This window comes from Oryzias latipes, chromosome 20, assembly GCF_053564925.1.
Source record: "Oryzias latipes strain Hd-rR chromosome 20, Olatipes_Hd-rR_3.1".
NCBI classification, from domain to species: domain Eukaryota; kingdom Metazoa; phylum Chordata; class Actinopteri; order Beloniformes; family Adrianichthyidae; genus Oryzias; species Oryzias latipes.
Genome location: NC_136256.1, coordinates 6,401,163 through 6,411,553, shown reverse-complemented (window position 1 = coordinate 6,411,553; position 10,391 = coordinate 6,401,163). Strand labels below are relative to the sequence as shown.

At 39.4% G+C, this 10,391-nt stretch overlaps 1 long non-coding RNA gene across 1 annotated transcript; it reads left to right on the top strand.

Annotated features, from left to right (window-relative positions):
• Positions 1 to 1,244: 1,244 nt before the first annotated feature.
• LOC110017297 (uncharacterized) lies at positions 1,245 to 2,679 on the top strand. The gene is made up of 2 exons (XR_002292661.3): positions 1,245 to 2,077; positions 2,152 to 2,679. It is a non-coding gene; the product is annotated as an uncharacterized LOC110017297 (long non-coding RNA).
• Positions 2,680 to 10,391: the final 7,712 nt, after the last annotated feature.

The following is a 10,391-nucleotide window of genomic DNA, read 5'->3' as shown; positions in this document are numbered from 1 at the left end:
TTGATAGACCACTGGTGTGAACACTGTTCCCTTTGGTTCCAGCTATGTTTCCTCACTTGTTGTCATGTTTTGTGTTCCCCTCTGTCACAGTCACAAAGTTGATCATCCTCCACAGCTGTCTTCATTTATGTAAACGATCATCAGTGTAGTCAAGTGTCTGGTTTTCTATTTGCCATTTTTTGTTGCTCCCTTACTTCCTGATTTTGTCAAGTTAAATTGTATCCATCAAATGTTTACATTTTTCTTGCTTCCTCTATTTTGTTTTATTTATTGTGCTACCAGCATGGAAGAAAGCTCTAGTTCCAAGTTAACACAAACACAGCCGTTGTCACTCTGATGGCTTTGAAGTGGAATCTGACATTTCAGTGTCATTTACACAGAAAAACGTTAATGAACGAGCTGCACGTCCTGATAGGTGGAGACATGTAAATGACGTAAATACTGTACTCAGGTCAAAAATAGTAACTGTCTTACCGAACAAAAATGAAATAACTGCTATCTTAGTTCAATTAAGGTCAAGAACATATAATATAACTTCTTCTTCCCCTTTCAACTTCTCCCATCAGGGGTCGCCACAGCGAACAAGTCGCATGGTAAACTTGGCAATGTTTTTACGCCGGATGCCCTTCCTGACGCAACCTTCTCAAACCGGGCTTGGTACCGGCACAGAGGTAGAGAAGGGAACAGGGAGCAGCCCGGAGTCGAACCCTGGTTTCACGGACGGAAGGCGCCGCAAACCAGCACGAGCTAAACCGGCTCAAGAACATATAATATAACTACTAGCATGTAAAAAGATAATTATCAGGACATGAACAACATCAACCAAAGATTGTAATAATAAACATGGGAAGTCATGTGTAAATGTATTGATGATGATGAACATGTTTATGAATGTTAAATAATACAATATAATTATTATATTATTATTACAATCCCGACAGTAAAATTTGAACTTTTTTTGGGGCCAGCTCCACTAAGCCAAGCTTCTGTCTTTTCAAACATGTTTGGCATTGTTATTATTATAATATTATTGTTGTTATTCCTACTATTATTCAGTCTACGTTCGTATCGCATTGATTGTATTCTAATGATTAACATGTTCCAAACAAATTGAATAAAAATGGTCTTGAACTACTTTGACCTGATGAGGTGAGAAAGGGCTGGACTGGGAACATTTTCCATGCTTGCAGTTTTCTGTTTATTGTTGTCATAATGTTAAATCATTTTTTCACAGAACTTGCTGGCCCTTTTACCTCCATTAAAGCTTGACATATTCCCAGCACACTCCTGTTGTTGCCATCACAAACACAAGGAAGTCCAGCTCCTTAATTACTGAACTATTTCTGGAGAACAGCCAACTTCATGGTTTGGCTGTTCTATTTGTGGACATCTGTCTTCAGCTGAGTGGAATGGGAGTCGAGTAGCTGCTCTGTTTGGACTGATAAAAGCTCCTGATTGTTTATACAGTCAGTGTGTGTCCATCAGTTCTCAGACTAAACCAAACCTCAAATGTGACATTCAGAGGGACTTACACAAACCCTTTCCAAAAAATTAGAATGTCGTGGAAAAAAAAAAAACCTTCCTAGAAGAAAGATTTAGTGCTCAGTGTTTAGTTAATTTCAAGTATTCACTTATCCTTTACTTTTTTTCTTTTTTTACATAAATTGGGGTTCCAGCTCATCAAACCCATGGAAACAGAACTTCAATCTGTCCAAAGTTTTTAAGACATGAATGTTTTAAATTGAGTTTATCCAACTAATCATCTACTAAACTCAAAGCACCTGCACAGGTGTCACAGAGAAGTTCAGTTTGGTTTAGTTGTCTTAGCTGGGCTTAATATGGGGATGACTACAGATCTGACGACCAGCCAAAAGACCAACTATGATCTCCTCCATAGTCTGGGTTAGCCACTAAAGTTCATAGCTGAGAAGGCTGGCTGTTCACAGAGTGCTGAGTCCAAAGCAGATCAATGGAAAGTCTAATGGAAGGACAAAATGTGAGCCACTGTGGGCTTCAGCGGATCATCAAAAGGACAAGATTCAAGAACCTGGAAGACATCCAGAAAGAGTGGAATAAGGTGAAGTAACAGCTTTCAAAACCACCACATTCAGACACATGTGGGACATGGGCTACAACTGCTTGGTTCCCCAGGTCAGGAAACTTCTGGGCCTGGGCCAACAGGGGAAACGTCTGTACTGGGCCAAGGAGAAGAAGGACTGGAGTTTTGGCCAGTGGTCCAAGGTCCAATTTTCGGATGAAAGCGAAGTGTGTCTTTCATTTGGGAATCAAGGTCCAAGCGTTTGGATGAAGACTGGTGAGGGGCAGAACCCAAGCTGCTGGAGCTCCAGTGTGAAATCTTTATAGTCAGTCAGGATTTGGGGTCCAATGTTCAGCGCTGGTGTTGGTATACTCTGCTTTCTTTAATCCAAGATTACTGCAACAGTCTAGGAGGATGTTTGTGAGGACTTCAGGATTTCTCCTGGGGATCTGGATCTCCATCCAGATTTTGAATTCCAGCAGGACCTGACCCCTGTATACTATTGAAGTACTGATAATGGACCGATTATTTTGAAAATACCAAATTTGGTTGATTTGATGTGATCGTAATCCTGTGTTTGTTGGTTTTTATAAGGTATGACACCAATATATGCTAAAATAAAACAGATACTTGAAATCCAATGAGAAACAGGCCCCGAATCAATCTTCTATGAAAGTTTACATTTTTTAATGGAATTATTGAATTGAATACACTTTTCCATGACATTGTAATTTTTTGGAAATGGCGTGTAAAGGAAACAGTGTTGGGAGTACAGTGTGCAACATTACTAAAGACCTATGAAGACTGATGACTCATTTCATGTACAGTCATTCTTATATCATAGCTGACCATCCACACAAAGTGTACTGTATTTGTTTGAAGTAGTGCCAGCACAAAAAAGATTTAAAAAAGCAGCAAATGTCTGCTTGTTGTTACTCACTCTTATCTTAACTTTTTTTTAATTCATTTTTATATAAATAGCCAAAACAAAGTTTTTATTAGGTGTCATGAGTCCAAACACTTTCATTTTATTTTTGTGTTCCTGATAAGTGTATCTTTTTTTTAGAGCCAGCCTTTCATGTTGTCTAGGCCACATGTGATCTTCTTACCCTGCGTCTGTTAGGTTGCCTTTGTTTTCCATTTTGATGCCCACTGGCCTCTAGATCTCTTCTTTTCTCTTTTTCTTTAAATTAGCAGTCATTTTTACATCACAACGCCCCTCATCTATGCGTTAACTTTATGTTAGGCTTTACCACTGCATGGATTCTAAAGAAAGTAACAATAACACTAAAGTCAAGTAACGCATTACAGTTATATAATGTATTACAATCTGCCTGTAGTTTTACACACCACTGCAGCTGTCAAACCGACATCGGGGCGGCCGTGGTGCAGCGGTAGGGCGGTCGACCCATGATCGTAAGATTGCAGGTTCGATTCCGCCTTACACGCCCATGTGTCGAAGTGTCCTTGGGCAAGACACTGAACCCCACCTTGCCTCTGGTGGGAGGTTGGCGCCAGTGTTTGGCAGCGGAGCTGCCATCAGTGTGTGAATGTGTGTGTGAATGTGTGTGTGAATGTGTGTGTGCATGGGTGAATGGGACTGTGACTGTAAAGCGCTTTGGGCCTTCGTAAGAAGGTAGAAAGCGCTGTATAAGTATACGCCATTTACCATCCCAGATCCGCCTTCTCCTTGAAGTCAGTGGCTGGGTCCTTACACATATTTAACATGGAGCTTCAGCACAAATAACAACCCTTTGCTATCTATTTGGACCAGGAAAAACTCAACAGGAAGCAGAGATCCACAGGTAACTTAAACACAAAACAGATCAGGATATTACAAATGAAAGCTGTCAAGTTGATCTTTCTGTGGTTAATACATTGATTTAGAAAGAAAGTGAGTGTCTTGGTTGTCAAACTGCCAATAACATGATGTGGGAGTGTTTGTTGAGGGCACACACAGTAAGACAAATAGAGGGAACAATGAAATGGATGGAGGTGGAAAATCTCAACCATCAATCACAAATGCCCTCAAGTTTGGGCGAAAAATGGGCAAATCTGTATGTGGCCCGAAGGAGATGTCAAGGTCATAGACCACTCAGTGAGCCTGTAGAGCAAAAATGTTCAAGAACATCTTTTATTATGGGCATGGTCCAGGCAACAGGTTGAAGCAGACCCTTATAAAACATGTTAGGGTAAGCAAGGATGAAGCAGGTGAGAGGCAGGCATGTTGTACGAATTTGTTTTTCAACGCCCCCAAAACTCAGCAGACTGCGCAAGAGTCCAGTAAGAGCTGTTCAAGTGATAAGCGTGAGCTTGTTATGCACACCCTGAATGTTAGAAATGAGGAAATTAGACAGTGCAGTTTGTGTGAACATCCTACAGGCGTCCTACAGGCACTTAACCCTTGTGCTATCCTAGGCACTTTAACAGGCACTTAACCCTTGTGCTATCCTAGGCACTTTAACATTGGGAGTTGGGTCATCTACACCCACAAGACAGTGCACTGAATCTTTTTTCTTCAATGATTTGTGATCTTCACTGGTGTCCATGGATTACATGAAATCTTTCCACCTTTATCCACCTTTGTCATGGTAGGGAGAACACATCAATGCAAGGGTGGGGTCATCTAAGATAGCACAAGGGTTGCAGCCAATCCTGTCTACGACTATTAACAGACTGAGACAGACCAAAACCTGCAGCAGTGAACCCCTGTAAAGGAGAGAAGTTCCTTGAGGTCAGACACTCAGGCTTGCTGTTGTGCACAATTATCCACAAACCTCCAAAGTAAATAGACTTTTCTGTATAAACTTGTGTCTTGGTATGACTTTAACATCCATGTGTGCTCTCATTCTGTATCAGCTCTTAAATATTTTCTGTGGGTGAACCCACATTCGTATGAACAGACCCACACAGGTTTTCTATATTGTGGTTATTGTTTTGATAAAGAATATGTTTGCCCTGATTCAATGGGTCAACCAGTGTAACCTAGTGGTGGAATCACAGAGATGAAAATGACCTCAAGAAGTCAAGCTCTGTCTGACCAACAGGCTCTCGTCTGGATGCTGACTCTCTATTCTTTTTATATACGATCCTTTCTCAATATGGCACAGTCAGATCTGAACATCACTAACTGTAGTATTTTCTAATGTGGTAACTCCTAATACGAATCATGCTATTGTTCAATTTCTGCTTTAAAAGACAGGCATTGAAAATCCTGCTGGCTAATGTGAGACTTATCTGAGCTGCCTTTCTATGTCACCTACAATCTTAGAGAAAGTAAGTTTGCACATTGTTTTAGACTAAACATCTACATGTACAAACCTCCTTTAAAACATTTTACAATACAGGGTCTGCACAATTGGAAAAACAGAAACTAGGAACATAGTTGACATACGTTAGTCCACAGTTTCACAACAGCAATATATTAGAAAAGGGATTTTATAGTTTAATTTAACTTCTGTTTCTGTTTGGTGCATTTGACAATTTTCAAGACTGTGATGAAGCAAAAGAGAAAGAGAGAAAAGAACATAAGAATTTGGTCCTGAGACACCAGGAGGTTACACTAGAGGAATTGGAAAATGGAGACTTTGGATTTTGTTTCTTTGAAACAAACTTTTCCTTCACCCTCATACAGACAAAAACAAGCGGTGGGAGGTGAATTTTCCCTATTAAATGAGACTTTGTAACACTTATCATGACATTCAGCATATATACCACTTTCCTCAGCTGCTGTGGGGAGGGCTCTGTAGCCGTTACCATGACAATACGTTTTGAATATTTCTTTCTTTCATGAGTGACCATGGTATAAGCTGAAGCAGTCATCCAAGTAAAGCAGAGAACAGTTCAGGCTTCTGCATTGTCCATTACTTTCTGACATTTATCGCTTACTCAACCCTGCTTTAGAGATAACTGGATTGCTGGAGCTGCGGTAAACGGTGGGTGGGTTCCCAGTCCACAGCAAGTGTTGAGGAAACGTGGTGTATTTTGGTTTTTGGTCCAAGTAGCTCCCATGAAACCTCTACAGTCAAACATTGGTCAACATGGGTCACACAGAAGTGAGTTGGGAAGATGCACACCTAGAGGCTATTTAGAGACACCAATTCAGGTATCTTGAGAAACCCCACACGAAGAGAACATGCAAACTCCATACAGAAAGAACCCAGCCAAGATTTGAACCAGGTCCTTCTCATTGTGAGGTCAGAGCGCTAACCACTACCCCTCCGTGTTTACAAAGTCCACTAGTGTTTACCGTATACAACCTTCCATGTATTTTATTTTTGATTATGTGGAAGTTCCTCTTTTTATTCAGTTGTGTGTCTTACAAGGAAAATATGCATTAACTCACTCGTCACTGCACTGTGGTTCCAAGTAATCCCCCCCATTGCCACATGTTCATATAAGGATGACCCATGACTGTAGACTGCATGAGGGTATTAGTAAATACACAGTGAAAACAGGAAGTGTAGTGACGCCCAGCCTCACAGGCTTTTGTCTGTAGGATTTCCCCTCTCTCAGCAAGATTCAAACACGACATTTCCCTTCACTCAGAATTTTAGACAAGCAGCAGCCTTTCATTTGAGAAAGTCACTATAAGTCATTAGGTCTGGGATCAGAAGTTTAAACGGTAAATATAGAATTGTCTAATCATGGCTCTGCCAAAGAGCATAGATTTAGATTTGACCTTTTTAACCCTTTAACACCGGAGATGTTGTTGGCAACACCTAAATAGCACACGTTCCTTAGCATATTGTAACTCTTCCACCGTTTCCGCGATTAACGTGAATCAGCTAATTCTGTAATCAGCTGACTTACGTTAAATGTGAATGTTAGTTAGTGTTTTGTGGTTTTGTTTGGTTTTTGGTCAAGTTCTAAGTTGCCCTCAGTCACACTGCATCCAGGTTCATCGTGATCTACTGCTGTCGTCATTTTAGCTAATTGCTCTCAGCTTAATTAAGTGTCTGGTTTTCAGTTCATCCTTGTCAGGTCATCTGCTCTGTTGTCTTAACTTTTTGTTGCGCCATGGGTTTTGTCTTTTTAAGTTTGTTTATTACATTTTTTCTCCATTGGTTTGGCTCATTCCTTGAAACAGAAATTACATTCTCAAAACAACATGGACAAACCTCCAAACCACTTGGCAATTGTTCACAACAGAATGGAATATCTCATTAGTTTCATCAAATTGCAAATGTCTTGGTACATGTCTCAATGTCTCAGTACATCTTTGCAAATGATTAAGTACAGGTAGCCAATATTTACCTCAATTTCCAAGTTAATAGATCTTGTTGATCTAAACTAATTGTTGATTCTCAGTCTAATGGTTGTTTGCTCCAAAATGAGTCAGCATCATTTCATTGTGTAAGTCATCACATGCACAATAGACTGTTCAATTGTCAAAATTAGAACATAATACCATGAATACGATATATGAAACCCTTGGAACATTTGATACATCTACAGTTTTTCTCAGTCGCTTTAGTACAATTCTCAGATCAGAATGAAATTCCCAAAACTATTTGTTCAATTTTCACATCATGATGTCACTTGTGCACATCATATAAGCAGTTTCTCACTTCTTTGAACAAGTTGCAATTGCTTTGGTACATCCATGCAAATGATTATGTGCAATTCTCTGCTCTTTGCCACATTATCAATTGTTTATGTCATGTTGATCAAAATGTATTATGTAGTTCACTGTGCAATAGTCTTACTCCTCAAAACACCTAGTCATTAGTTCATCGTATAAGTCATTAACTGCAAAATGGTTGACCAAGTTGTCATAATGTGACAAACATATTTCGCTGCATTGCAAGAGAGGATATTCGCTGTGATGTGGATGAGAATTTGTGGCCTAACATACAGGAACGACAAGAGGTGTAGGAAGACCACACCAATTCCTACTGCACTGCCTGTACTGTTGTACAGAATATTGTCCTATTTCCCTTTGTGTTACTGTTTGCAGTGGGTTTTTTCTATGTTGGTATGGCATGGTCTGTCAACAAATTACAATATGAACAATAAAAGTGTAAATGTGAATCTTGTCCAGTCTCTTGCAATCAAACAAAAAATGTGTAACTTACATTTTACAATAATTGTCATCCAAACTTTAGCCATAGTTTACATCAGAACCTCCCTCTAAAGTACAGAGTTATATTGACAACATGACTAAGTAATTTGACTGTCTTGTTCGTAGACAATGACACAAGGACTTGACATTCTGATGGCACTGACATGTTCAATGACATAAAGACTTAGTTTTGAGAGATGAACTAAAGATTTTGAGCAAGTTACAGGCTTTTGCAAGAAATCCATAGTGTTTTGCTGTTTGTACAAATTGTTTTGAGAAATGCACACACGTATTTGCAAACTTCAATTCTGATCTGAGAATTGTACTAAAGCGACAGAGAAGAACTGTATCACAGCAATTGAAAGTCAGGTGAAACTAGAACTTGACTAAAGAAGTCATGGTGTTTCTACCACCTTACTCTCCTTTCCTCAATCCTAATGAGGAGTTTTTCTCCACTTGGAGGTGGAGAGTCTCTGAGCATCGGGCTCTAGATCAGAGGTCCCTGCTCCATGTAATGGCTGCTGGGTATGAGATCAGTGTAAAGGGTTGGTTGCGACATGCACGCGTTACTTCCCTCGTTGCATCACAAGGGAGAATATACGCTGTGATGTGGACGAATGTGTGGCCAGACAGACAGCAGCGTGAGGATGGCCAGCAGGGTGAGGACGATGGCCAGGAGAGGGAGGGCGAGGACAGCGACCAGTGAAGAACTGTTGTGAAACTCAACCATTATTTACAGCACTGTAGGCTGCATGTCATTTTCATTGTTTTTTGTTTGTTTATATTAAAAAAATCCTTTTCCTTTTTTTTAGTTTTATACAAAATTGTATCATGTTAGCTTTACAAAAACCGTACAGTAACCGTTGTCAATAAAGTAATGAGATAAGACTGAAAGGTGACATGAGGGATATTTCAATGGTCCTCTGCTATAGTGACAAAACATCTTATCATTTTAACTTGCAGTGCTTACACAATACCGAAGGGATAAAATATTTTGGGGGCACTGACTGTTTAAATGAGTAGGAAATTTAGTTTTGACACAGGAGGGAATTGTTTGGGGAGAGATATGAGCTTTTGCATGTGAACCATGGTGTTGTGCCGAACCATCCACATTATTTTGACAAAAGCACCAAGAGTATTGAGAACGTCCGGTCTGCTTCAAGGAATGAGCCAAAGTTATTGAGAAGAATCGTTGCCATTTTCGTGGCACTGACTCTTTACATGGGAAAGGAATTTAGTTTTGAAGCATGAGTGAACAGTTTTGGGAGATATATTAGAGTTTGCAAGTGAGCTATAGTGTTGTGCTGAACTGTAAGACTGTTTTGCCAATTGATCTTAGAATTTTCAGAATGTAATTTCTGTTTCAAGACATGACCCAAACCAATGGAGAAAAACTGTAAATGTTTTGTATTCTGTCACCATGCCTGGTCTCCTCCATTTTGGGTCCTTCGCCACCAGTTCCTGACAATGTGTTTACTTCATCACTGCAAAGTTTGCAAAGCTACTTTTCTTCGCTTCAGAATCTGCTGGGACTACATTAATTACAGAAACGGTTGAAGAGTGACGGTAAAATATAAACACTTGAGCAAGAGCTTCAGTGTTAAAGGGTTAAAAAATAATTTCATCCAGCTTTTGACATTTTATATTTCTCAAAATATTTTAAATTATAAATAAAAATAAGAATAAAAAACAGATCCTGCTTTTTTTCATGAACAGTTTTTTTTTGTGTACTGTAATTCATTGCCCTGCTTTTCTATCAGTTCTATTATTTAAGGTGATGACCAAATAAAAAGGCTTCAATTATTTTCTACAGGGTCACTTACAGACTTTGGTGCTTTTTGTGCTTTTAAACTAGACATTTTATACATTTTATAAAAAATTGATTTAAAAACATTTTATAATTTCACAAAAACATTAAAATCCAAGGACTGTTTACACAGATTCATTCGTAAGAAATAAAATGTGTATCTGTGCACACGTAAATGTTGCACAGATACACTGAATGTTTTGTTTTCGTTCTATTTTGGATGCTGAGCTGCTTGGAAAACTTTTGCTCTTGTTACATAACAAGACAAGACACTGAGTACAGGGAACTAGTGGACCACTTTGCATTCTGACTAATTATCTGATCTCTTACTAAAACAAGACAAAGGAAATAATTGTAGTTATTTAGGAGGAGTAGCAACACGTCAATCCCAATTTTCATCATGGGAAACAAGTGGAGGTGGTGGAGGAGCATGGTGTCAACCCGGATGACAGACTGGACTGAAGATCCAATGACGATGCTGT